This window comes from Triturus cristatus, chromosome 10 (genome assembly GCF_964204655.1).
Source record: "Triturus cristatus chromosome 10, aTriCri1.1, whole genome shotgun sequence".
NCBI lineage: Eukaryota > Metazoa > Chordata > Amphibia > Caudata > Salamandridae > Triturus > Triturus cristatus.
This window is the reverse complement of record NC_140593.1, coordinates 1,037,628,683-1,037,656,361: the sequence shown is the minus strand read 5'-3', so window position 1 is coordinate 1,037,656,361 and position 27,679 is coordinate 1,037,628,683.

Here is a 27,679-nt window from a genome sequence, read left to right as displayed (position 1 = left end):
CCATTGGTTTTCTACCTTTGTCTTTTTTTTAATCTTTGCTTTGTTTGGCTTTGTTTTTCTTGTCCTTTTTTGGAGTTTCCTCTCCCTTATTGTCACTGCAATCCCCTGTGTCCCCACACCCTCCAGAGTCCTTTCCTGCTTTTTCCAACTCCCAGTTGTCCAGCCCCCCTGCAGCACTACCTAATGGTGGTTGCTGTGTGGCCATGCGCAGCGGGCGTGCCACTGGTGCACTGAAGGCAAGCCAGTCTGTGTCCATCTGCCCCTGTACCGCACCCAGCACCAGGGACTCTGCCTCTCGGACACTCCACTGCTAAGATGCCAGCACCCTCCTCGCCGTCAACCCTGGACGCCATGCCGCCTGCCCTCTAGCATCACCGAAGAATACCAATCCACCCTGCGCCTGCGGAAACTGTAAATGCACCTCCTGCCACATCAGTACACCAGTGCCTTTTGCCACCCAACAGACCAATAGTGCACCCAACCGGCTCAATAGCATCATCCTCAATGTGCGGTCCCTCAACAAATACCCCACAGAAATCTGGGACCTTCTTGACGCCACATCGTCAGACATCGCCTGCTTCACGTAAACCTGGACCAACCTCTGCTCCGGACAAGGCATCCCCATCGCCATCCCAAATGGCTACAAAATCACCCGCAAGGACATACCTGACCATCCAGGAGGAGGTATTGCAATCATCTACATAAGCACACTCCAACTGACCACGCACTCTAATGACCCAATGGCGACTATGCAACACCTCCACTTCCAGATCTGGACCAACTCCAATACCACCCTCCGCGTCACCCTTGTCTACAGGCCCCCCTGGTCATGAACCCCCTTTCACCGATGCCATTGTAGACCTCATCACACCCCAGGCTTTCCCATGCACTGACTATATCCTACTCGGAGACCTCAAGTTCCACCTGGACAACCCCAATGACCAGAACACCACCCCCCTCCTGAGGAACCTCGCCAACATCAGACTCAAGTAGCTAGTCACCGCACCATCCCACATAGCCGGACACACACTCAAGCCTGTTTTCTCCACCAGAGGGAACATCGACTACAGCCACACCACAGAACTCTCCTGGACCGACCATCATTATAACTTCATCACGCCCACCGTACACCACTGCCATCATCGTCCCTCCATCGCATCTCTATCAAGGTCACCAAGGAACTTCTCGTCAACTTCCTCAGCACCGCCACTCTGCTAGTGCTTACAGATGCCAACACTGCAGCGCGCAACCTCCACCAATGGTTCTCCAACTGAATCAACACCCTGGCACCCCTCAAGAAAAGACCAGTCAAACAACACTCCAGGAAGGCCAACTTTTTCACTCACACCCTCCACTAGTCCTGAAGCACCTGCAGACATCTTGAGTAGAGATGGAGCAACAACATCAATCAACTCTGCAACACAGTCACCCTTGCACTATGGCGCCAGGGTGCCTGCATTAGCACATGGCAGCAATTGTGAAAAAGACAGGGGGGCTTAATCCTGAGCCCTTTTCCGGCAGTTTAACGCAGCTGGTGCGTCCTTTTCTTGATGTACTTGCAGCGTGGATCTTGCACCACGTTGTGCCGTATTTACAAAGTGATGCATCTAGATATATGCGTGACCTTGTGAAGCCTTGTGCCACATTATACCTGCGTCTGGTATGATGTATGCAGGGTGGGCGTTCCCACGCAACAAAGCCTTGTAGGATTGGCTCATTGAAGTCTCTCAGATTTCACTGCGACAATTCTAGGACATCACTGCGTCAAAACCTTACGCCTGCCTCATGGCAGGCGTAAGGGTGACACAGTGCCATAGGGATAGGCTGGCCCAGTGTATTGCTGGAGTTGCTTCATGCTTCTACACAACTGTAGCAATGTGTGACTTTAGTGCTGCCAGATACGTCAGGATTCCAGACGTATCTGTCATTGATTGCGACATGGAGTGCCGTACATTGAATACGGCGCATCCAAGGAGGGTGCAGCGAAAAGTGTTGCAACGCTGTTTTGTCACAGCAATGCAACACTTTTCATGAGTGAGTCTCAGGAATTCACCCTATCTTATTGTTAGTGCGCATTCCTGCCCTTTTGTTTTGTCATAGAGCAGTGCAGCAACATTCCTTGCAGCGCTGTCCAGCACCCAAAATCTCTGAAATGAGGCCCCAAGAGTTTGCACCAATTTTAAGACCGGCTATTTTCTAGTCTTAAAAAACTGCCTCTAACTGGACTTAGCAGCAGTTTTGGGAGGTTATCGCTGTATGAGAATTACAATGAAAATATCGTAAAGTGGGGTTAGTGCCAGTTTTTGCAAGGGAACACCCACCTTGCATCTCAATTTTGTTAAGTTCCGCTAACAGAAGTGTCAATCTTAAAAATTCATGTTTACGCTGGAAAAGGGCCGCAAACTGCAGTTACATACATACATACGACGATAAAAAAAACATAACATCAAAAAATTGACTCTACAGCAGCGTTAAGTTCTTGTACATATGCCCCTTAGTTTAGTATCAAAAGTGATGAGTCACATCTAACATTCATATACTGTCAAAAGATTAAACATTAGAAAAGTCACAATTTTTGGCCATTTTAAGAAGTTTCTCGGAGTCATCAATAATACTCCAAAAATTTATTTTTGGGCATGTACAAAAATGTATTCCAAATGTCATTTGTATTGCACTTTATATTAAATAACCTCTTCTAAGTCTTGAGAGTGAACAAATATGCAATTTTTTCAACGTTTCCTGCTTCTAAGAAGCTTGTGTTTTGCCCACTTTAGAGCATGCGAATCATACTAAACCCCCCTATGTTCATTCCAAAAGTGATGATTTGCATCCAACAGTCAAATAGTTTACAGCAAAAGACTAAGTATTAAAAAAAATCCCCATTTTTGGTCCCTTTGTGAAATTTCTTAATGTCTGGGGTCATCAATTTTCATTAAAAAATTTGAATTTTTGGCATGTACAAAAAATTATTCCAAATGCCATTTGCATCACACCTCATATTGAATAACCATTTTTAAGGCCTAACAGAGACCAAATATGACTTTTTTTAAACTAACTTTTCCTCCCACTCACATAGGTTATGTTTTGCCCAAAATCGATTGTAGGAAAGTAGGATCTGCTTCTTATGGTTACCACCACTTTTTGCTTGATGTTGCACTGTTTTAGACTAGTCTGACTGGGATCCTGCTAAACAGGACCCCAGTCTATCTGCTTTCTCCTTTAAATTATTATGCATCTACTTTGGTACACTCCAGATTGGATACTGGGGCACTCTTATAAGTCCCTAGAATATGGTACACATGTACCCAATGCATAGGTACCCCAGAGGCCTCCCATGGGCTGAAGCATGTATTATGCCACCCATGACAGGCCATGCAAAATGAAACTACAGGTCTGCTACTGCAACCTGTGTAAGCTGGTGCTTGCACCACTTACTTTAGATATAGGTTCACTGTATCTATAGGTCACTACACTTAAAACGTATAAGTCGCTCCTATAGCAGGCCTTATCAATCCTGAAGGCAGGGTGCTGGGATTTACATGAGAGGATGTCCATGCATGAGCAGAGCCCCTCTGCAGCCTTCGGAGACCATTCTCCCGGGTTGTCTGTGACTCAGCCGGACATATAGGTAGAGGTGCATTATAACCTTGCGGTAAATGCTATCTAGAAAACCGCTGCTTAAAAACATATCGTGTTTGGTATAAAATACCTTGGAATCATACCTCCACACCGGTAACTGGTGTGGGAGGTATGATTGCACCCTTCTGAAGCGAGCTTCGTGAGGTCACTGGTCTATCAGGTGCCATCCTTCTCAACCCGGACAGCACAAAATGGATGCTGCTGACCAGAGACACATTTCTGCCCTCCTGCTGCTGAGCCAAGCTCGAGCAGAGGAAGGCAGCACAATAGGCATCCTGTCACAGGGAGGTGTGCCTACCTCCCAAACAGGATTTAGTGTATTGGGTCTGGTTGGGTGCACTCTGAGAGTGCCTGAAAGTCTGCACCTGGGGCACATTTGGTGTCCCTGTGCATAGTCCAACTTAAACCAGTTCTGGGAGCCATTGGCTCCTGCTCTGGTGCACAACTGGACAAAGGACAAGGGAGTAACCTCCCCTTTGTCCTGCCCCTCTCCTAGGAGGGTCCCCTGAATCTGCCCAACCCTCTCCAGTGGGTACAAAAGGGCTTACCTGACTGTAGCTCTTTAGATTTTACGTGGACAAGATTCTACAAGAAGAAACCATTGACCCTCGACTGTCTAGACACTCTGGACTTTGCTGGACTTCGACTGGGCCCGACTTCGTCTCCCTCTCCGTCCAAAGCTTTGTCTGTGCCCTTGCTCCATACAGGCTCCGTGCAGGACCTGTGGTGCACTAAGGACAACTGAAGAATCTCCCTTGGGGTGAAGGAGTCACTCCCCTGCATTCGCAGGCACCTTAATGCAACTGACCGGTCTGCTGCTCCAGAGCTCCTGCAGACTCTGAAGACTCCAGCAACACAAGAGGTGGGGTACAAAGGTCCCTGAGGTTGATCTACCCTCTCAGAAAGATTGAGGCCAGTATCTCTCATGGGGACTGAATAACTTAAAGCCCTGTGCACCGCGTCTATTTGCAATTGCATATGCTTGTTGGCAATTTCTGAGTTTGTGCATTGGACTCTGTGTAGTCCTGACCCTGAGCAGTATTTGCACCAAAGAACTCCAGCCTCCTCACACAGAGTGCTCCATAGGCTGGTACTTTGTAATCTTGCTCGAGGTCCCCTCGTCATTCGGCCTGTGGGTCCTCCTGAGGGTCATCTTGATTTCTGTTGAGCTTTCCTGGTTGCTCCAGATGTGCCCTGACTCTCCTTTGCTTGGTGAGTCCCCGGGACCTTGCGGGTCCACACCGTAACCTGTTTGACCTTCCTGCATGGGTTGCTTTTGCCAAGGCGTGTTGGTGCTCCAGCCGTACACCAACCCCTCAGCACTCAAAATCCTTCGTGGGACAGCTTGCAACTGGCTCCTGGTCATCATCAAGGTCTCCTGGTCCTCGTGGCTGCAGAGTCAAGCATCCCTTCTTCGCACCTGAAGCACCTGACATCGGTGGACATTTGTCTACCAAGTCCCTGGTCACTATGAAGTGACCCAGACTCTGCCCCATCTGCTTTCAGGTTCCTTCCTTCATTCCAAAATTCAGGCTTGGATTCCACCGGACCCTTTTCACCTTCACAGCAGCAGCACTTCTTCGAAGTCTTCCATAGAGAACAATGGCTGTTTCTGACGCCACTTCAACCCTATGCACCCGGCTCCTCTGGGATAGGTAACTATGGTATCCACGGGTGGGGTGGCTCTCCAACCTCTTATGTTCTGAAGGGTTTCCTCGAAGTCCTCCTAGAATGGTCCTTAAACTGTAAAATTGCAACCGCGGCTTCCCCATAGAATTGTACGGAGCCCGCAGTCGTGTTAGCACACTGCACCTGTCCTCCGTGGGGTCCCTATGTACTCACCTTGGGTGGTTCCTTGGGGTCCCAGCGATTCTACGTGCTCCAGACTTTGTCTTGACCCAAGTCGTGGTTGTTATGCCACTATTTTGGTATATGGTTTGGTCTCCCCCTGGAGCCCACTGTGTATTGTGCTACTTACAACTGTTCTATTGATCTCGTATTGTGTGCTTTTCTAGGGAGTGTTATATTAATAAATACATATTTTGATATAACTACTGGGTGCTTCTCCTTTCATTTAATTAATTCAGGAGGTCATATTCTGGTAAAACAAGCTGCTTACATTCCTTCAAGATTAAACCTGAAGGCTGCCCTCCACAGCTACCACTAGGATAGCTTTCTAAAGGTTCTCTTTGACCTCATACATCATAAGGGTCGTTTGAACTGGTGCAAGGTGCCCGCTTTAATTAGTGGACAGCATATACCAGGCCAACTTCTCACATCGATCATTAAAATCAGTCTGAACACACATATTTTAGTTCCAAAGGTGATGATTCACATCCAACAGTGATATAAGTCAAAAGAGTAAACATTAAAAAAATCATAATTTTTGGACATTTTGAGAATTTTCTTAAGGACCGTGGTCATCGCTTTTCAACAAAAAATGAAAATTTTTGGTATGTACCAAAAATGTTTCCAAATGTCATTTGTATGTCGCCTCATATTGAATAATCACTTTTTAAGGACTCAGAGTGACCAAATATTCAATTTGATAGACTTTTCCTGCTACTCAGAAGCTTGTGTTTTGCCCAACTTCAAGCATGAGAATGACACTAAACCTCCTTATTTTAGTTCAAATTCACATTCAGCACTCATATAAAGTCAAAAGATTAAACATTTGCAAAATAACAATTTTTGGTCACTTTGAGAAATTTCTTAAAGTCCGGGGTCATTGGTTTTCATTAAAAAATTGAGGGGCATATCAGCAAGGCGAGGCGATAGAATTATCGCCGCTTTTGCAGCCGTTTTCGGTCAAAAAGCGGCGATAATTTTATCGCCTAATTAGCAAGCTCACGCTAACACGTGAAAACTTGCGTTAGCGTAGGAATTCCTAATGCCCAGCTTTGCATCTCTAATGAGATGCAAAGTGGGTGTTCCTCACCCGACATGACAGGAGAAATGTCGCTAAGCGACATTTCTCCTATCATCAATCCCCACGCTATGAAGCATAGCGGCAAGAAAAGTAGCGATAACCCCTGTTATCGCTACTTTCCTTACGCCTGCTTCAGGACTGACTTAGCCATGATATCCTATGGAAGGTGGATATCATGGCTACGTTTGTGAGTCCCTATCATCAAGCTAACGCCACATTGCGTGAGATTATCGCTGGGTTTCCAGCGATAATCTCACGTTAGGCAGTTAGCGTGAGGATTTCTTTCGCTTTTGAGATAAGCGTTGCTAATAGCACGCTATCTCAGCGATAAAAATCCACGCTAGCCGGCGATAATTATCCTAGCACTAAGTGCGCTTAGCGATAATTATCACCGGTTGCTGCTGATATGCCCCAGAGTTTTTTTACATGCACCAAAAATGGTTCCATATGTATCACAACTCACATTGAATAACCACATTTTATGGCCTCAAAGTGACCAAATATTCTAATTTTATAGACTCTTTTCCTCTTACTCAGAATTTTGTGTTTTGCCTGACTTTGAGCATGAAAATTGCTCTAAACACACTTATTTTAGATCCAAAAGTGATGATTCACATCAAACATTCATGTACAGTCAACAGATGAAACATTCGAAAAATTACCATTTTGGGCTAGTTTGAGAAATTTCTTTAGGTACAGGGTCATCAATTTTCAGCAAAAGATTGATTTTTAGGAATGTATAAAAAATGGTTCCAAATGTCATTTATATTGAGACTCATATTGATCAAACAGTTTTTAAGGCCTCATAGTCATCAAATATGTCATTTTTATAAACTTTTCCTCCTATTCAGACATTTGTGTTTTGTCCGATCTCAAGCATGAAAATTACTCTAAGCACACTTTTGTTAGTTCCAAAAGTGATCATTCACATCCACCAGTCACATACAGGCAAAAGAATAAACATCGGAAAATTTAACATTTTTAGCCATTTGGAGAAATTTCATAAGGAATGGGGTAATCGATTTTCAGTAAAAAAATCAATTTTTTGACTTGTACAAAAAGTGGTTCTAAATGTAATTTTTACCGCGCTGTTATGTGCATGCGGTTACTATGAAATTACTAAACTATGGTCTCCTGGCTACAGGTGGGGACGCTACCTTTGTGGTTGAACCACACAAAGTTTTCAAGACAGAGGAATTCTATTCCTGGATTAACTTCCTGGCTGCAAATGATCGCACAAATGTTTCATAACTACATTGAGAAAGAAACAGAGGAATACACTCCATAAGAAGACCTAGAAATTTCTCTCTCTTCCCAAGAGCATATTAATTGGTTTAATGGCGCCCTCCCACATACTACAGAAAACACGAGACTCGGTCCACTTAGCAAAGGAGGAGCAACATGGCTGGTCTTAGATGCATACACACTGCATCCAGACTCTGCTAATTTAACTGCAGCAGAAATGCGTACACTATACAGAGATTTAGTGAAAATATACAGAAATCTCACGCAGTTCATAATGCGAACACTCACAGCTAACCCTGTGCGGACTTCTCAAGCAGTACAACCACAATTAGCCAATATGGGTATCAGCCCACAAACACTGAATGCCGTTATGGGAAAGATTCCCACCAGTAGTGAGAAAATTCTGTTCTGGATAGCACAAAAAAAGCCAGTTTGAAGCAGTATTTCCCCATGTGGTCCCGCAGGAAAAACACAGAATACTAACGATTTGCTTCCCAATGGGAATTACTCTCCCAGTGGAAGTCTGTACCACTTGAGGTAGAGTCTTTGCTGCCATTTATACCAGAACACATGGTATCCCTTCACTTGCTTTTTTACTTGATGTATTGATGTAGTTTATTAATGAGTACGGGGTAGCACCTGCCCTGGACTTAGGGATGAAACAGATGGGCAATTTCATAGCAGTAGCCACAAATATGTTAATTAACATAAAAGGGGAGGTAGCTGATTTAGCTATATGCCAACGCTTGAGGGATTTCACTCCTGCACAACAGGAGCAGGAATTTTAAAAAATGATCGAAGAAACCTATGCTGCCTTAGGTAGAGATAATTTGGGAGCCAGACCTGGGAAACCACAACTTAAGAGTAATTCTGAAAAGGATAAATCTAAGCAAGCACCCGACTCTTTGACTAAAAAAAGTGGGATAATAAACAAATAAATAAAGATAAACAAAGATCATGGGTCTCCTCAGCAGGAAACCACTGAAAAAAGATACAATCTTAGAAATTGTGATAACATTAGGAAGCCTGACAGGAAATGCGTTTCTGTTGATCCTTTCAGGAGTCATCCGATATACACTCCGAGAGAGGTGGATAGACAGACTGCAGATTGGAAGAGCATGTGAAGCCAAAGAAGGAATCACAAAGCTTGTCTGACTACATCATTAATAAAGAAGAAATACCAAAAAATAATAAACCTCAATTCAAAAGAAAAAGGTAGACGGAGTTAAAATTAGGCATGCCCAGACTACTGAGGACTCTGCTTCTGAATGGGGAATGGGCAGTGATGATGCTAGACAGAGCAGCAGAAGTGTTCCCCATTGTTTATATATGAAATCTCACTCCAGTTGGAGGGGGATATACCCAGAAACATCAAGGCTGTGCTTTGGGAGAACTTGACTTATGGTTATGATATTCTCTTGGCTGAAAAAGACTCATCACCTTAGTTCCTAATGGAATGCTCAAACAAGGAAACAGTAATTTTACCTGCTTTCTCCGACCTCGTTCCAGAATCAGTTAAACACTGTTATGCTAAGGAGTAGGTGTTAGCACTAGCTCTTGCATTATACCGCAGTCATGTTGGGTGGGATAATGAGTTACCTCATCATGAGATCACATTGAAATCAACTCCTCAACCCCAGAGACAATACCCAATATAACATGTACCTAAAAAACAAGTTAGAGAAATCCTAGAATAACTTGAATACCAAGGTGTAATAGAAAATTGCACCTTATCAAAGAATAACCCCTCGTTCTCTGTAATGAAACGAGACAATTCATACCATCTAGTATTGGACTACAGACATTTAAACAAATCTACTCACCCATTTGCACTACAAAATGCACACAGTACCACCCTAATGAATAACATTGTGCTGAAAAATACAATCAACACTAGATATCTCAAATGGATTAGTTTCCGAGATGGATACAATGAGCTAACTCTCTCACTGCAACAGATGTAGATTACAGATTTGATTCTACACTGCAAACACAAGTGCTTTTGCAGTATGAACAAGTGTATCCTCTGCCAAATTAAATAATGCCTGTAGATCGATATAATTACATCATCTACACTGTTGGGTCTGCCCAGCCTGCCAGAGGGACAAAATATCAATATTCCACAGCATACACAATCGTAAAGGGGTGCATGCATGATGGCAAATTCCATTCTGAAAAAACACACATGCAGTCCCTCGGGGCCTGTACAGAACAGCTGGCAGAACTCAATACCCTGATACTGGCACTACAGTATATGGATCATGGATTCCCCACACTTATAGTGTGCCATTCATATTATTATGTACAGTCATATAATGAATACCTTCCTTACTGGGGCCAGAATGGATTTTGAGAATCCAAAGGTTGCGCAATAAAGCACAAGATGCTGGGAACAGGTGGCAAAGCTGAAAGAATGTTTTCCATGGGCTTATGTATTACATACATTGAGTCATCAATGTGTTGGCGTTCACGTTGCAGGGAATTCCATGACTGATGAGGCCGCTAAGGCAACTCTTCATACTGCTGCAGTTGCTGCAATTACTTGTTCTAGTACGAGAACAGACAGAGACATCATGGTGGCTGGTAATGCTGCATGCAATGAGACACTCCTGTAGAAAGGCTTTCCACTCAAGTACACCTACAAGTTAGACGCACAAAACATACCGTATGTTCAGAATCCAGGAGTGGGGGATGGAGTTATACCGAACACTGATCGCAGACTCAAAGAAAAAACGGGACACTAATAGACTCAAATTATGATTTTTAAAACTTTTTAAAGATTTTAAACAAGTTGATACTTCATTCCATCTTGTTCTTTTTAAATCCAAACTTTAAGCAACAATATTATTCTATAAAATGTTGTGAGTTTTTATTAACTGTGCAATAAACTAAACTTTAAACCTGATCGCAGATCATGGTTAATACTATCTGCACATGAGGGTCTGGGTTCAGCATATGCAGGGAATACTGCTACAGTTTCATTACTGAAGCAGCGCTATTGGTGGCCTGGTTTTACTAAACAGACCAAGGACTTTGTCCTCAAATGTTACACCTGCCAGCAGATGAAGAGTTACACCGTAGCATGTCTACTACAAACACCTCTATTGATTTCAAAGAAACCTTTGGCTTGCGTATATTTGGATGACTGTGGTCCCTTACAATCAGACGGGATTTACAAATACATCTTGGTAGCAGTGGATTCATGCTCCAGATTCCTGTGGGTATGACCACAGTGGTCGGCTGACACCAGAACTGTTTGGCTTGTGAGTTTTCATCGGGACATACACAATTGACATACTACATTCTGACCAGGGTCCGGCGTTTAGCTCTCGGGCTTACAAAGAATCCATGGGACCAACTGCACCCTGAAACTAGTGTGGCCTTGCAGTACTCCTCCCCCTATCATCCTGAGGGAAATTCGATAGTTGAGAGGAGAAACTGTGACTTAAAGCAGTCTTTAACAGCAAGGGTACTAGGTTCAGGTCGCAGTTGGGTCCATCACCTACATGGGGTACAGAAAGCACTTACCAACATGCCAAGAACATCCCTGGGTGGTCGTACTCCATATGAAGTCCTGTTTGGGGTAAGAATGTGGGTCCCAGCCCTCAACAATGTCGGGACAGTGACATCCGTGAATTTTTGGCTGATTTATAGGAACTTAATGATTTCCAGGACGAATGAAACAACGTCCAATTATAACACATCGCCACTGGTGAATTGAAGGTTGCATCGGCAAGACTCAGCTGGGTCCCAAAGATTGGGGATCTGGTCAGGGAAAAATTGTGGAAATGAAAGAATTTAGGCCTTCTTACCTAACCTGGCTGTACCTGTCCTGGCTGTCGAAGGTACCAGAACTGTACTCCTTCCACCCCTTGCTGGTCAAAGAGACAAAAGGTTTGTCTCCATTGATCTGCTCAAACCGCACTACATGGCTGAATCTCAACAGCAGGCCACATGGCATCATGGGTAGCCACCATTCTCCTCTCGCTACCATATAGGAAGTTAAGATGGAAACTTTAATAACAAAAGAAGATTTTTCTCTCATGCAAGAAACAGTAAACAACAATGAAATACTACTTCTCCCTATTGAAACAACAGCAACTGAACAATCGACTATTACATAGACACAAATTTAAATTCAACAACTCAAAGAGAACAACATCTACATCAATATAGCAAAGACTGAGTCATCTCCTGGTTTTACAAAATCTGCTGAGCTGCCAAAAATGGAGGGCATGGCGCCTGGCTACTTTGTGGACTACCAAGAATTCTCATCGGATTAAACTGGACATGAGCCGTCATTGCTGCCGCATCTCCCTTTCAAGCTACAAGTTCGTGCTCTCTATCTTTGGCTGAAAAATACATACTTTGTTACTCCTTGGCGATACCTTTGGATTGCAATTGAGTTAGTTTTCCTGGTCTTCTGGATTGGTTTGGTGACTGTCTTTTTCCTGCTTCTGAATGGATATAATCGCCCAGAATGCTCCGCAGTCCAACTTGTGAACATGGTATTGAAACCACGTGCATCATCGCACCGTGAACAAAGAGACCTGTCCCTTGTGAACATTACAGAAGTTCCAGTTCTAGAAGGCATAATGTGGGACAGGCTATCATATGATGTGTATGGGCCTACTGAACCTTTACAAATTTAATTTTCTTTTTAAAATTTCTTTAAATTATATCATCACCTCTAGTACTATTTCTGATGACTGGGACATTGATATAGTACATAATATGCTAGTAGATCTAGAGTAGTCAACTGTGTTTTCTTCTGATGAATTGTATGATGGTACATGTAATTACGGTGATATACTCTGCTATCAACATTAAGGTCATCATTTTCTGCATAAAGCAAGTATCCCATGTGCTGTTTATAAATACACCCATGGAGAACACTGCCTGGCACCACCAAAAGGTTGTTCAAAAACATCTGCACAGACGTTTTCCTATTTTTCTGGTTTCGACACATCAGATCCAGCCTAATAATTCTACAGGATTGCACCTACACCTGCAAAGAAAAATATGCTAACAAACATCAAGCTGATATACTCTGCTTCTTTTCTTTCCTAGCTGTCTGTACAGGGTTTTGGTTCTTGGAAAGACACATTAGATACACAATCTGTTTGGGGGACAAAGGATTGAGAGGTTCAGGGAACTGAGGCCATGTTTAGAGCATGCCTAGTAACACATCAAATGATTTTCCTGAACAAAACTGTGCAACAAACTTCCTGTCTTAGAATAGATAAGATGAAGGATCTGAACACGCCTCGAATTTCCACATTCGCACGTTTTGAAGATTGGCAATATTTCACATGATACCTTTAGGATACGCTAGATGTCATGATGCATAATGGCTCTTACAATTCGTCAAACCCCAATTGTAAAGGATGGTTGGTTTGTCCTGTAGACACTAATCGATGTCAGTCCAGATTCCTGGGTAATACCAAAGGGTTTAAGATCAATAGACCTGACCAACGTTAAACAGAACATTGGGGGATGGTAACGTCATGTGGTTTTGAGAAGTTGTGCCTTTACGGGGTGAAAACCTCATCACTATCTCAGGAAAAACAACACTTGTCCCTTCTGTTTGATGACATGGATCTCAGAGATTTCTTGTTAGGTGCCTGGAACCCATGTCAAAAGCGATTCTTGTATGCAATATACAATGAACTCTGGAATGTCTCTCAACATGAAGCTGCTGAAAGGCTGTGTGAGACTGATAGGATGAATCTAAAAAGGGCTTTGGCAGTGGTTGACAATTATGATGTCAGTCGGACGTACCATCTCAGACTCGGGACCGACCCACCTGAGGTCAACGGTTCCGACCACCTCATAACGATGTGACCGAACACTGTTCGGTCGAATTCCCACTGTTCTCTATGGGAGCTTGTGTAACGGCCGTAAACCAGCTGTAATACAGGCTCCTTTAGAGAAATGGGTGTGTGTGGAAAACCCTGCATCCTGTGCCAGGGTCCCCCAAAGACACTTTCTGACAGCCTTCCCATGTTGGAAAGGCCAGCACGGAAACGCTGTCGGAAACCGACATTGTAATCCTGACGGCAGAAACGCCGTCCATTAGGGATTGCGTTGTGGTTCCAAAAGATAGGAATACTCTGAGTACTGGATGAAACCAAGTTGGAAAGACCGGCCGGTTTACATTCTGACCACCGACATCGTAATAGGACGGTTGGATCGTAAACCAACCAAGTCAGTCGTAAAGTCTCCGACTGCGGGCGGAAAGCATCCGACTAGCAATCGGAGGCTTTCCGACCAACATCGTAATTGGCCCCCTTGTTTGGTATTAAAAGTGAAGATTCGCATACAGCAGTCAAATACAGACAAAAGATTAAACATTCGGAAAAAAGATTTTTTTGTCACTTTGTGAAATTTTGTAAAATCAGGGTTCATCCATTTTCATCAAAAAATGTATTCTTTGGAGTGAATGAATGAATGACCGAAATTTAATATAGCCTACAGCTACTCAATCAGAGTGTCCCGGCGCTGACTGAACAAATGGCAGGACTCTGAAGCAAACTAATTTTTGAAAAGCCAAGTTTTAAGATGTTTCTTGAAAATGCCCAAATCAGTAGTGGCTCTTAACGTAGCAGGAAGTCTGTCCGTGCCTGAGCGCCCAGAAACCTGAAAGACCTGCCCCCATGCAGGCCAAGTGTACTTTACCAATACAAACGAGACCGGAGGAGGAAGATCTGAAGGTTCGCACTGGAGTGAAGCGATTTGTGCATTTATTGAGGTAGCTGGCTCCTATGCCTAGAAGGGCTTTGAAAAAGACCACTAGGGCTTTAAACGTAATCCTTTCCTTCATTCACAGACAGTGTAGGGTCTTAAGGCGATCTAGGTTTAGGTCTAAGGATCGCCCTAGACACAGCATTTTGTACCACTTGCAAGAGCTGGATGATATAGCCGGGTAGACCCAGGTACAAGCTATTAGCGTAATCCAATCTAGAAGTTACCAGGGCATGGACCACTGTTTCCTGGTATCTAATGGCAAGAGTGGGAGAATTTATTTTTAGCATGCGCTGTATCCCGAAACAAGAACCGATCAAAGCTTGGACCTGGGACCTCATGGAGAGGGCACTATCAATGCAGATTCCCAGATTTTTAACCATAGTTTGGGCTAAAAGGCGGGGGAGACAACTTCTCCGGCCACCATATACTCCAGTCATTCATTACCGATTGGCCGAAGAAGACAATCTCAGACTTATCTGGATTACATTTCATCTGGTTCACGTTGAGCCAATTGAATACCTTTTTAAGGCAGGGTCTAATATTGTCTCTGTTAAAGTCTACTCTTTTTTCACAGGTGAAAATTAGCTGTGTATCATCTGTGTATGATATAATCTTAGCACCGTAATCCTTGACTAAGGGTGCAAGAGGAGACATATACAAATTGAAGAGGGTTGGGCTGAGAATCGAGCCCTGGGGTACTCCTACCTTCATGCTAGGCATTGGGGAAGAAAAAGGAGGTATCCATATTTCCTGAGATCTGACGTTCAAGAAGGAAGTCAACCAGGCCAGAGCCATCCCCCCCATACCCAAGTTCCTCAATCTGTCAAGGAGTCTTTCATGAGGGACCGTGTCGAATGCTACCGACAGGTCAAGTAATCTGCGATAGCCCGTCTCAAGATCGCCAAATCGCCTGGGCCGGATGGTTTCTCCACTTTGTTTTTTAAAACCTTTTGCGTTGAGCTGGCTCTGCTTTTAACGCGTCTTTTCAACTCTTTTTTGGATACTGGAGAGGTAACTTCCTCGATGTCGGAAGCCGCGATTACGGTCACACTTAAGCCTGGGAAGGATCTGAGGGATTGTGGCTCGTATCGGCCAATTTCCCTCTTAAACATAGACGCAAAGTTATTTGCGAGTATTCTGGTGGTGCGCCTCAGCCCTCTGATAGATGACATCATAGACCCCGATCAATCAGGCTTTATTCCTACGCGTCAGGGCGGGGACAACACCAAGCGTATTCTCCATCTCATTGACCTGGTTCACCGGTTTCGGGCTCAGGCTTGTCTCCTTTCCATTGACGCCGAGAAGGCCTTTGATCGAGTAGACTGGGAGTATCTGTTTGCTGTTTTGCTCTCTTTTGGGTTCGGTGAGAACTTTATCCGCTGGGTGCAATGTCTTTACGCAGCCCCTAAGGCATCGGTGAGAGTGAATGGGTGTAGGTCTTCCCTCTTCCCCATCTCCAGGGGGACGAGGCAGGGGTGTCCCCTGTCTTCGCTATTATTCGCGCTCTATATGGAGCCCTTTGCCCAGCGAATCCGCTCGAATCCGGATGTTGAGGGCATTAAGTTTGGCGCTGACATACATAAAATTAGTCTCTATGCGGACAATGTTATTCTCTCCCTTACTCATCCGCGCACCACCCTGCGGTATTTGGCAAGGGAGCTCCATGATTTTGGATTAGTAGCAGGGTTTAAAGTCAATTTCTCGAAATCGCAGGTTCTTAATCTTTCTATCCCTGAGGAAGAGGTTATTGACTTGCAGCGCGACTTTGCCTTCCAATGGGTGCATTCTGACATTTCATATCTGGGTATTCAGTTGACCCCTTCCATTGCTAAAACGGTCCATCTCAATTACAAGCTGTTCGTAAAGCAAACCGCTGGGTCGCTATCCGATTGGTTTCACCTTAATCTGGCCTGGTATGGGAGGCTCGCGGCGATAAAAATGACCGTGCTGCCGCGTGTCCTTTATTTGTTTCAGATGCTCCCGGCGCAGCCGCCGCCGGTACTCTCCGGCGGTTGCAGGAGTTTCTTAATAAGTTTTTGTGGCATAATAAGAGGCCGAGACTCGCCTTATCCCTTGTTACCTCGCAGAAGTCCGTGGGGGGGCAAGGCTTTCCGCTTTTGAGTGTGTATTACCAAGCCTCTTGCCTACGATATATCACGGAGTGGAATCGACCATTGTCCAGCAAGCACTGGAATTTTATGGACCAGACGATCGCTGGCTGTAATATATGGGGTGAGCTTTGGCTTCTGCGGAAGCATAGGGCATGGGGCCTTCACTCGTCACCAGTGACTTCCCCGACTCTCAAAGCGTGGGACCAGTTGCTTGGCTCTAGGGGTTGGACCATGTTCCCATCCCCTATGACCCCTATCGTAGACAACCCTGACTTTCCACCGGGATGTGTGTCTCCTGTTTTTCAGCGATGGCGAGAGGAGGGATGTAAGAGAGTGGGCTCCCTCTTTGATTCGGACGGTGTGATCCCCTTCGCCCAACTGCGCAAAGACTATTTTGACCTGCCGAAAGCTGACGTCTTCCATTACTCACAGCTAGCACATTGGGTGACCCTACCCTCTAACTTCGCCTTGATGTCCCGTCCCTTGACCACTTTTGAGCACTGGTTGGTTTGTAAGAAGGATGACCAGAAACTCATATCGGAACTGTACGCAATGATAATGGCGCATCCTAAGCAGCAGCGGTCGAAGGCGCTGGTTCAGTGGGAGACTGAGTTGGGGCGCCCTCTAACGCACAAGGAATGGGAGCATATTTTCTACCGCGCCCATCACACGCGTCTGACACGGCGGGAGTGGAATCTGCCTATAAGGTGGCGGCATACTGGTACTATACTCCGACGCGCATTCAGTCTTGGGACCCTACTAAATCTGGCCTTTTCTGGCGGGGGTGTGGTCATCCTGGCACCCTAGTTCATTTACTGTGGTGTTGCCCGAAACTGGTGCGGTATTGGGCAGCGATCCTGGATGATCTTGATGAGGCGTTTCAGATCACGCTGCCGCGGGAGCCTGCGCACACGCTGTTGGGTCTCCCTCACCCCAAGTCCTTTCCTTTGTGCTCGTTGCGGGGCAGACAACTTGCGTTGGCGTTGCTTGCGGTGCGGCAGGTTCTTTTGGTGCAGTGAGGCTCTCTGGCTGCGCCAGACTCGAGGGACTGGCTACGGAGGCTATGGCACCTTCTTGCGATGGAGCGCCTATCGCTCAGAGTTGATGGGAAGGGGTCTGAATACACTAAGCTTTGGAGTCCTTTCTTGCACCTTCTGTCAAAGGAATTGAGGGAAGTCAATTGCCCCAAATATTTGCGAATTCTTCAGCTTATCCCTTTGGAACCGGCGGGGGCCACTGGGGCAGTTTGACACATATTTGATTAGGACTGTTGACCCCGGGGGAGTTCGGCGTGGAGGATTGAAACTGATGCGGAGAGGGTGGGAACTGGGGGGGGGGGGGGTTGAGGGTTTGTTTATTTGTTTTGTTTTCAATCTTTTTTTATATAAAAGTGGTACATGAGCAATTGCCTTGCAGGTCTGTTTTACACTAACTCATCTTCTTGCGGGGTCGTCCTCCGGGCTGTAGACCTGTGCGCTGTGTACAGACCATTCTGTTGCGATCTGCCGGCCGATGGTTGTAGGCAGTTGAGCTGTGTATTTTGGATGCGTATCACATAATAAAAATTATTGATTCGAAAAGCAAAACACAACCTTCCGGACATAGAACTGTATAACTTTCTTAAAATCAGAACAGCCCTGGCCAAAACAACACTCAATAAGCACAAGCCCTCAATCATCCAATACATGGATAATCTCAACAGGTATCCCACCTCTACAAACTACTAAGACCCAATGCCTCCAAGCTTAATGACAAAGCAACCACATACTGAGAGAAACAACTTGGCTCCACTCTCAGCGAGAAAGAAAGCCACCTCCTCTGGTCCTCCCCCGCCCATAACAAGATCTCCCTGGTGCTAGCTCAGACCAAATTCTGGCTCCTTCACAAAACTTACTGGACCCCGGCGCGCCTGGGCCCCTGGGGCTGAGGGAAAACAATCAGTGCTGGAACTGTGACAAGGAAAAGGGGGACCTTGCACACCTTATCTACCACTGCACTGGTTAAAAAATATTGGGGTAGAATTTTCACCTTAATAAACAAAACACTAGGATGCGCACTCACAGAGGACTTTGCCACACTGACCATCGCATTTATTACAACAGAGCTAGATTCACAACAGGATAGAGACCTACTGGACCTCCTGCTGACGGCAGCGGTTAAAATTGTACTCACCAATTGGAAGGATACTTCCAAAGCAACCTTCAAATGCTGGCTCAACTGGGTGACGTTCCTCAGAGGAGTGGACAACACAGCATTACATTGCACACCATGGAGACAGCCACACAGGGGCATGTGGACGTCCCTAGACAAGATACTGGACCCATACAAGCCGCCATGAACAGCCACGACAAAAGGTAGACAAGAGGTTCACAGCCTCACTCCCCACCAGTTTCACAACTCCTCCGAGAGACTATCATTCTCCAGGTGTGCTTCCCTCTTTCCTTCCCATCTTGATCTCCCACTTTTTCCCCCTCTCACTCCCTCCTTCTCCTTTCTCTAGGACAGTAGATAGGGGGGCAACCTTGCAGAAATTGCGTTAACCAACTATACCAGCAACATAACCAGGTGGGGCTGCTACCCTGTACTAGGAAAGCGATGATTGATCATATGTTTTATGTTTTATGTTTGTAAGTATAAAAATACCAATAAAAACATTTATAAAATATAAAATAAAAAAAAATCGGACTCTCTTGCTTGAACATGAATTACCTCCAAATGTAGTTCATATCACTTTCCACAGTAAATAAACATGTTTTAAGGCCTCAAAGTGAGTAATTCGATCATTTTAACTCTCTTTTACCCCTACCCGAAATCTTGTGTTTTTGCTCCATATAAGCATGTTAATCACTATAAACATGCTCATTTTAGCTACAAAAGTGATGATCCACAACCAAAAGTCAGAATTAGTTGAAATATGCAATATTTGAAAATGGACCATTTTGGTCCTCTCAGAGGCATTTCCTCAGGTCGCAGCAGGTCATCGATCGTTATGCACGAAAAATCGGACTCTCTTGCTTGAACATGAATTACCTCCAAATGTAGTTTATATCACTTCCCGCAGTGAATAAACACGTTTTAAGGCCTTAAAGTGAACAATTTGGTCATTTTAACTCACTTTTACCCCTGCCCCAAACCTTGTGTTTTTGCTCCATATAAGCATGTTAATCATTATAAACATGCTCATTTTAGCTCCGAAAATGATGATCCACAACCAAAAATCAGAATTTGTTGAGATAGGCAATATTTGAAAACGGACCATTTTGATCCTCACAGAGGCATTTCGTCAGGTTGCGGGTCATCAATCGTTTTGCATGAAAGATCGGACTGTCTTGCATAAACATGAATTATCTCCAAATGTAGTTCATATCACTTCCCACAGTGAATAAACATGTTTTAAGGCCTCAAAGTGAGCAATTCGATCATTTTAACTAATTTTTACTCCTACCTCAAATCTTGCGTATTTGCTCCATATAAGGATGTTAATCACTATAAACATGCTCGTTTTAGCTCCAAAATTGATGATATACATACAAAAGTCAGAATTAGTTGAAATAAGCAGCTCCTAACTTGATGATCCACATCCAAAAGTCAGAATAAGTTGAAAGTTGCAATATTTGAAAATGGACCATTTTGAACCTCTCTGAGGCATTTCCAAGGGAAGTGGGTCATCGATCGTTTTACATGAAAAATCGGACTTTATCGATTGAACATGAATTAACTCCAAACATTCTGTAGATCACTTCCTGCAGTGAATAAACACGGTTCAAGGCCTTAAAGTGAGCAATTTGGGTCATTTTGATTCACTTTTCCCCCTACCCAACGTCTTGGTTTTTGACTCCCTAAAAGCATGAAAATCACTATAAACATGCTCATTTTAGCTCCAAACATGGTGATCCACATCCAAAAATCATAATTAGTGAATAAACACGGTTGAAGGCATTAAAGTGAACAATTGGGTCATTTAAATACACTTCTGCCCCCTATCTCCAAGTCTTGTGTATTGGCTCTCTAGAAGCATGAAAATCACTATACACATGCTCATTTTAGCTCCTAACTTGATAATCCACATTCAAAAGTCAGAATGTTGAAAGATGCAATATTTGAAAATGGACCATTTTGGACCTTTGAGGCATTTCCAAAGGAAGCGGGTCAACGATCGTTTTACAAGAAATATAGACTTTATCGATTGAAACTGAATCACCTTCCAATATTCTTTAGATCACTTTCCGCAGTGAATAAACACGTTTTAGGGTCTGAAAGTGAGCAATTTGGGTCATTTTGATTCACTTTTACCCCTAAACAATGTCTTGTTTTTTGACTCCCTAAAAGCATGAAAATCACTATAAACATGCTCATTTTAGCTCCAAACATGATGATTCACACCCAAAAATCATAATTAGTTGAAATATGAAATATTTGAAAATGGACCATTTTGGACAGCTCTGAGCCATTTCCTAAGGTCACGGGTCATTGATTGTTTTACATGGAAAATCAGACCTTATCGTTTGAAAATGAATGAACTCCAAACATTCTGTAGAACACTTCCCACAGTGAATAAACATGTTTTAAAAGCTCAAAGTGAGTAATTGGGTCATTTTTCAATCACTATAAACAAGCTTGTTTTAGCTTGAAATGTGATGATCCACATCCGAAAGTGAGAATTAGTTGAAAGATGCAATATTTGAAAACAATCATTTTGTACCTCTCGCAGGCATTTTCTAATGACGCAGGCTATCCATCGTTTTACATGAAAAATCGAACTTTATCGTTTAAGAATTCTTCAGATCACTTCCCCCATTGAATAAACACGATTCAAAAGACACAATTGCTCACATAGAGGTATTACCTCAATGTGAGCAATTGTGTCATTTTAATTCACTTTTACCCTTAACCCAAATCTTTTGTTTTGACTCACTTGAAGCACGAAAATCACTATAAACATGCTAATTTTAGCTCCAAACGTTATGATCCACATCCGAAAGTCAGCAGTAGTTGAAAGAAGCAATAATTTAAAAAACTGACCATTTTGGACCTCTCGCAGGCATTTCCTAAGGTCTTGGGTCATCGATCGTTTTACCTGAAAAATTTTACTTTATCGTTTGAACATGAATTGGCTCCAAATATTCTTTAGATCACTTCCTGCAGTGAATAAATACGTTTTAATGCCTCAAACTAAGACATTTGGTATTTTTTATTCACTTTTACCCATACCACAAATCATTTTGTTTTGGCTTCCTATGAGCACGAAAATCACTATAAACATGCCATTTTAGCTCCAAACATGATGATCCACATCCGAAAGTCAGAAGTAGTTGAAAGAAGCAATAATTAAAAAAATTGACTATTTTGGACCTCTCTCAGGCATTTACTAAGGTCGTGGATCACCGATCGTTTTACAAGAAAAATCAGGCTCTCGTTTGAACATGAATTAACCCCAAATATTCTACTTCCTGCAGTGAATAAACATGTTTTAGTGTCTCACAGTGAGCAATTGTGTCATTTGCTCATTTAAGCTCCAAACATGATGATCCACATCCAAAATTCGATATTTAAAAAAAGACAATTTTGGACCTCTCTGGCCTCAAAATGAGCAATTGGGTAATTTTCTTTTTTTTTTTGTTTTTTTTTTTAATAATATTTTTATTGTGCAGATAAAAAAGGGTACAAGCACGGGCCTACAACCACCTGGGCCGGCCGCTAGTATGCAGAAATGATCAAGCAGTTCAAAAACAATGACTGGCCCGCGGGGGCTCCGCTAAATAACAGGAGATCAGGCTGCACATAAGGAAAGTCAGGATACACCCTTTTTACGTAAATATCAACAAAAGTAAAGAAAAACAAAAAGCAAGGCGAGAAACATTGAAAGGGCGTCTAACCACAGCGGAGGAACTCCACACAGGACCACCCTAGGGTGGTCGATAAAAAGGGGGGTCTGAGAGGGAGGGGGGGCCACGGGCAAACCAACTCTATACTCAGATGAACTAATTAAACAAGGAACCGTCAAGGATCAGGGGGACAAGGCAACATCAGACGTATCCACCAGGGGGGGAGAACAGATAGTCCCTCGATACACATTCCACTGACCCCAGATTCTACCCCACGTCCCAGGTTTACCACGGGCCACATACACCGTCTTCTCCCTGAACATGCACCAGTCCATGTTCTCCTTCCATACGGACACGGTGGGAGGCCGTTGGGAACCCCAAAGCTGCGCAATATCTCTCTTTGCGATCATGTTCCCAAGGGCCGCCCACCGAGCCTGGGCCGCATTATAGTCATTGGGCTCCCACACGTTCAGAATACATCGGCGCACCTCCGGCAGCAGAGCGACCCCAGTGACTCGTTTCATAACATCATGCACCTGGCGCCAATATTCCGCCACCTCGCGGCACTACCAGAGGATGTGGAGAAAGGTGGCACTGAGACCGCAGCCACGCTTACAGAGCCCGTCGTCAGAAAACCCCATCGAGACCAAACGGGGACCTGTCACGTAGACACGATGGAGAATCTTAAGCTGGACCAGACGGAGACGGGCCGGGATGGCAACCTCCTTAGGGGATTGTTGTATATTGTAATTTGTTTCCTCCTCGCGCACCGGGGGCTTAACTGTTATCCTATTGGTTGCTACCAACTCACGTCATTTCGAATGTTGATTGATTATTTAATCTACGTCACCCACGGACTCGGGACTCTGCTTCTGACGGCGTTCCTGTGTGTTCCGTTCTTCTTCCACCTGTGGCGGGTCTTATGTTAGGAAATAAATATACTAATTCAAGTATAACGATTTCAGTAGTTTACTTACGTTTTCCTGACACTTCAGGGTATGACAGCGCAGACTGCCAGTCCTCGTCGTCCAACTCAACCCCATCTCCCGTCCATACCTCCCGAAGACGCACCAAGAGATCAGCCCGATTATTTATGAGTTTTTTATAAATCAGGGAGATAGTGCTGTCAGGGACGTGTCCGTCGAGTATACGGTCCTCGAGAGGCGAAGAAACAGGGACCGTGGTCCCCTCCCCAAAGACCGAGAGTAGGGCGTGCCGAACCTGGGCATAGCGGAAGAACTCCCTTTCACTAAGCTCGTACTCGCTCTGAAGCGCCGCGAAGGATTTAACCGCGCCTTTAACCCATAGGTCCCCCACTCTGCTAATGCCGATCGTATCCCAGTGCTCAAAGCCTTTCGTTGTCCAGAGGCTTCCCAAGCGCTCTGAGGCGAACAGAGGAGTAGCACACGTCAACCGCTCACTCCAGCCCACAGCTACATTCGCCGCCTTCCACACACGTACCGCAATCCTAGTAGGGCCCGTGAGGGTCCTTCCGGCAGATCGAGAGTAAAGCGCTCTGTTATAGTTACCGCCGGGAAGCAGGAATTTATCCATCTCATAAGCCGGGTTCGAGCCAGGAGCGTACGTAGCATGGTTAATGGCAGACAGCTGGGAGGCCCAATAGTACCTTCTAATGTCAGGGAGCACGATGCCCCCGTCATACCAGGGAAGAGTCAGCTTTGCCAAAGCGATACGCGCACGACCGTCCCAAACCAGTCTCCTCTGCAAACTCTCCACTTCCCTAAAGTAGGCCGCCGGAATGATATCGAAGGAGTTCTGGAGTGCGTAAAGAAATCTGGGAAGGGACATCATTTTAAACAGTGCTGCGCGACCAAGCGGAGACAAGGGCAACGTACACCACCGGGCCGTATCCGCCCTCAAACGCCGGAGGGGAGACAGGAGATTCTGCTCGTAGCGGACCGCCGGATCCAACGAAACGTATATCCCCAAGTATTTAAAGCCGGATTGAGATGTTTGGAGCGGAAGCCGCGGCGGCAGGAGAGGAAGGCCACCGGAGATAGGATACACGCAAGATTTGGACCAGTTAATTACCAAACCCGAATTTCTCCCGAAGGAAGTAAGAACATCAAAAAGCACGTTGAGCGACTTCCGCGGCGAGGTGAGGTACATAAGAATATCATCCGCGTACAACGAGACCCGATCCTCGAAGCCCGGGGCCCACCGGATCCCTCTGATCGAGGGCTCCCAGCGGAGCCAGGCAGCTAGCGGTTCCAAGGCGAGAGCAAAGAGCAGAGGGGACAACGGGCACCCCTGCCTAGTACCCCTCCCGAGAGCGAAGGGCCGAGAAACCCGCCCATTGACAACAACCTGAGCCATTGGACCAGCATAGAGGAGCTTCACCCAACTAATAAATCCCTCCCCAAAGCCAAATTTCGCCAATACTGCCCAAAGGAATGGCCACTCGATGGTGTCAAAGGCCATCGTGGCGTCTAAGGAAACCAATATGGCCGGTTCAGAGAAGTACTCCGCCCTAGCGAGGACGCCATGTAGACGCCGCAAGTTGAGAGCGGTATTACGATGAGGGATAAAGCCGCATCGATCCGGATGTATCAAATCGCATATAACTCTCAACAAGCGATTAGCGAGGACCTTGGCAAGGATTTTCGGTTCGGCATTTAGTAGGGAAATAGGCCTATATGAGGCACAGCGGTCTCGTGGCTTACCGTCCTTGGGAATAACAACTATAGTAGGCAGACGCTGGTCGTCGGGAAGGGAACCCCGCTCGAGCGACTCCAGAAACATACGACGGAGGAAGGGCGCGATTTTATCCGGGCGTAGTTTATACAGTTCAATCGGCAGTCCGTTGGGGCCCATAGCCTTGCCCGAGCGGAGGGAACGAATCGCGGCAGCAATCTCGTCGACAGACAGAGAGGCATCCATCTGCTCACGGTCCTCTACGGATAGGCCGGGCAAGGCAATATCCCGCAGCAAGAGACGAGAGTCATCCTCATCTCTATCAGACACCGGGGAGTACACCGCCCGGAGGTGGTCCGCAAAACACTCCACAATCTCACCAGGGTCAGTCACACACACTCCATCCGAAACCCGAAGCTCCGGGACCACACGATTCACTCTCGCCTTCTTATCCAACCAAGCTATCAGTTTACCTGCCTTGTCCCCGGCATCATACAACCTACCCTGTTGCTCCCTATACATAATCTTGGCAGCGTCAGTGACAAGAGACTTATATTCAAACTGCTTCAAGCTGAGGGCATGAAGCCCATCCTGAGTCACACCCGTCTCCAAGGCTGCCTCCAGCCCCGATATTTCAGTCTCCAGCTTCACCACCGCCTCATTCTTAACCCTCTTAGCCTCCACTATCTGGGATAGGGCATGCCCGCGGAGCACTGCTTTGAAGGCTTCCCACGGGGACACTGAGGACACCACCGACCCCTCATTCTCGAGAAAATACTGATCAATCGACTTAACAAGGCTATCACGAATCTTGGGGTCTCGCAAGTACCAAGGATTAATAGGGGCGATCCGCCCAGCGGACCGCATCCCGGTGTCAAAAAGCAACCAAAGTGGGGAATGATCAGAGATACCCCGGGCCAAGTGCTTTACCTCTCGAATCCGGGCAGTCTGGGCCGCGGGCATAAGAAAATAATCCAATCTGGAGAGACTCCCGTGGGCCCCAGAGTGAAATGTGTACTGACACTGTGTCGGATGCATTAACCTCCAACAATCCACCAGACCGAAGGTATCCAAGAGTCCGCCAAGCCACGCCTGGGCAGCAGGGAGGGCCCTGGGCGGGTGGCGATCCAAATCACCCGAAACAACCGAATTAAAATCCCCACCCATAAGCAAAAGACTGTCAGGAAGCTCAAGCATCATACGACTCAAGTCTGAGAAAGTGGAGTTCTGGAGGCCTGGGGGAACATAAACCGAAACCAAGGAAAGGGACTGTCCCTCCCACCTCCCAGTCAGAGCCACATAGCGCCCTCTATCGTCTAGGACAACCCTGGTGATCTCTAGCGGAAGTGAAGATCGTATGAGAATGCCCACCCCTCTAGAGCCAGTGGTGAAACCGGAATGGGCCACGAGTCGGTATCCCCCCCTGTTCATGGCATGACAAACATTACCAACCAGATGCGTCTCCTGTAAGAATACCACATCAGGAGTCAAACGACGCAAATACTGCAGCACAACACCCCGTTTGATACGATCCCCCAATCCGTTGACGTTCCAAGACATCAGTCTCAACCCGTCCCCCCCATCCCCTCCAGTAGATCAAGGATCCCCCTGCAAATAGCGCGACACCAGAAACTGAAGCAGAGCCCATACCTCGCCTTGAAAACAGAAAACACAAATCCAAACAACCCCACCCACCCACCAACCCCCCCCCCAAATTCAACTCCCCCCACCCTGCACCCCTGCGGTCCAGAAAACCACCCCAACTTGCAGTGTGCCTGTCGCCCTACAAACCCCATTCTACGAAAAGACCCCGGAGGAGGAAAGGGACCCGTCCCTGCCCGCCCCCAACACAGATCATAGTTAAACAAAATGTACAAAAGAAGTAGAACCCAGCCGAACCAAACAAAATGTCAAAGTCACGGACCAAAAGTCACTCCGAAGGAGGCCCGCCACTCTCGGTACCACCAGAAGGCCCAGGCCGGTCACCCCGGTCCGGCAGAGAATCCAGCCAGTCACTCACGGTCGCAGGACAGTCAAAAAAGGTAGTCCGGTCTTCGTATTCCACTCGGAGCCTAGCAGGAAAAAGCATCGAGTACTTAAGACCCAGGTCTCGAAGACGGCGCTTCACCCCCTGGAAGCCCATCCGCTGTTTCTGGACAAGTTGGGTGAAGTCCGGGAAAAAGTTAACGGATGAGTTCTCATAGCGGACTGGGCCATGTACCCGTGAGGCCTGCAGAATCGCATCGCGGTCTCTGTAGTGAAAAAGTTTTGCGACAATAGGCCTCGGGGGAGCTCCCGGTCGTGGCCGACCGCCTGGGACTCGATGGGCCCGCTCCACGGCAAAGAACTTACTCATGCCAGCGGGGGCAAGCTGTTTGAGGATGAGTTCCTCAACCACAAGATCCACCGGGCGATTGTCGGAGGTCTCTGGAACACCTATGACGCGGATGTTATTGCGTCGAGCCCGTCCCTCGAAGTCCTCCAGCCGCCGGGCCATCAGGTCGTTGGCCGACTTGAGGTCGCCAAGA